The sequence below is a fragment of the Bombina bombina genome, chromosome 8, assembly GCF_027579735.1.
Source record: "Bombina bombina isolate aBomBom1 chromosome 8, aBomBom1.pri, whole genome shotgun sequence".
In the NCBI taxonomy this organism is placed as follows: Eukaryota; Metazoa; Chordata; class Amphibia; order Anura; family Bombinatoridae; genus Bombina; species Bombina bombina.
Window position 1 is genome coordinate 11,540,371 of NC_069506.1, and position 1,803 is coordinate 11,542,173.

Here is a 1,803-nt window from a genome sequence, read left to right on the forward strand (position 1 = left end):
GAAGGCAGGTAAAGTAGACACGTTGATAACTAGAGGCCAATGTATCTTAGGACTGCTGCTTCTTAACTCTTGTTTCCGGCGAGCCTGAAGAGTCACGCGGAAATAGTTGCATATGGCTCACTACGGGCTTGATAAATCAGCCCCTACTACTCAAGTGATAAAAAAATAATATGAGCACAAACATAGAAGCACTATTGATGTTTACTCACAATGGCCACTTGTTATCTTATATGTATAAATGTCTAGTGAAAAAAGTCATAATGTACTTTCATTATTTTGACCACTTTTCCTATAATTTAATCCTGAACGTTGTTTTTTTTTACTACTGTTCCAGACTTCTGCAGACTTCATATTACTGATCCTGCAAAATGCTACACAGCCATTTCATATGCATCACTAACTGCCCACAACCGAACATACAAACATACTCAAGGTTATGTCCCGGATCAGCAAAAAAATTACTTTCATGATTCAGACAGAGAAGCATTTTTATACAACTTTCCAGATTATTCTGTTATAAATGTGCACAATTTGTTTCTATACACAATTTCTGAGGCACCAGATCCTACAGAGAATGCGCAAGAGTTCACAGTATATACATATGTTCTGTCATTGGCAAATGGCTGTCACATGATACAGGGGGAGGAGAAAATTAAAATAATGATAACATTTGTCATAAAAAAATCTACTACTCATGTGAAATTAAGGGTTAGTGCAACTGCATTGTCTTTCTGTAAATCATTTGTTGATTAGTTAATTGTACTATATTTAAATGTGAGCTTCATAGCAGAATTACACTACTGGGAACTAACTAAACACATGTCAATGACAAGAGGCATATATGTGCAGCCACCAATCACAGCTAGCTCTTCCCAGTAGTGTACTGCTGCTACTGCAACTACTTAAAGTGCCATAAAACAGTTTAAGTTATGTGCATATTATAAAAGGGCCAACTAAGGTAAAGCAGTGTGTGAAAGAAAAGTGTATAAAAATCTGCAAAATTACTTACACTTTAGTGTTGTCAGGTGTAGCCTGTTCCACCCCCCTTATCAATGTCCTACTCCAAACCTTGTGATATCATAACAAAGTGTGCATGTGAGGATAATTACTTATGCAAGAAAGCTGGGGTTGAGGAGGGACAGCATGTACTGCTAGTGTTTGTTGCCAAGAGGTTTGCTCATTTCCAAGGGAATAATGTCACAGGCTTTGTGAAAGCTTCAGCATTATACTGTGCACTGCTTAAGTCAGGTGACATGTGGCTCTTCCTCCTATCGAGCATGTACACAAGTACATTCTGCAGAAGCTATGGCCTGGATAGCACCTTCCATATATGGAAATGCCCAGAGGCAAGCTTGCTGCAAACAAAACTATGTCGGAAATAAAGGGGTTAATGATGGCTAAAAAAGAAACAGTTTGGCAAGTAAACTTTGGCTGGATTATAAATTTAGAAATTTGTTGTTAGTTCATACTGTTTTATGTCCCTTTAAGTATGCTTTTCAACCAAAAATACAAGGAGAATGAACTACATTTAATTACAGAATTAAAAAATAAATTTCTAAGCCCAAAAGAATTGTTTAAATGGTCTTTTTTTCCCACTCATGAGGACACTATAAATAATTATTAGCTTTATTTGGTTATAACATTATGTCGAGAGGTCAGGCATCTGAGAATTTATCATCTCAAGGAAGTATATTAACTCTGCAATGTAAAAGCATATTAGACTCTCAGTGCCTGTCTGCAACATCATTTTACTTATGAAACAAGACAGGACATTTTCTGTATTCTGTGAACAAAAAAAAAGAC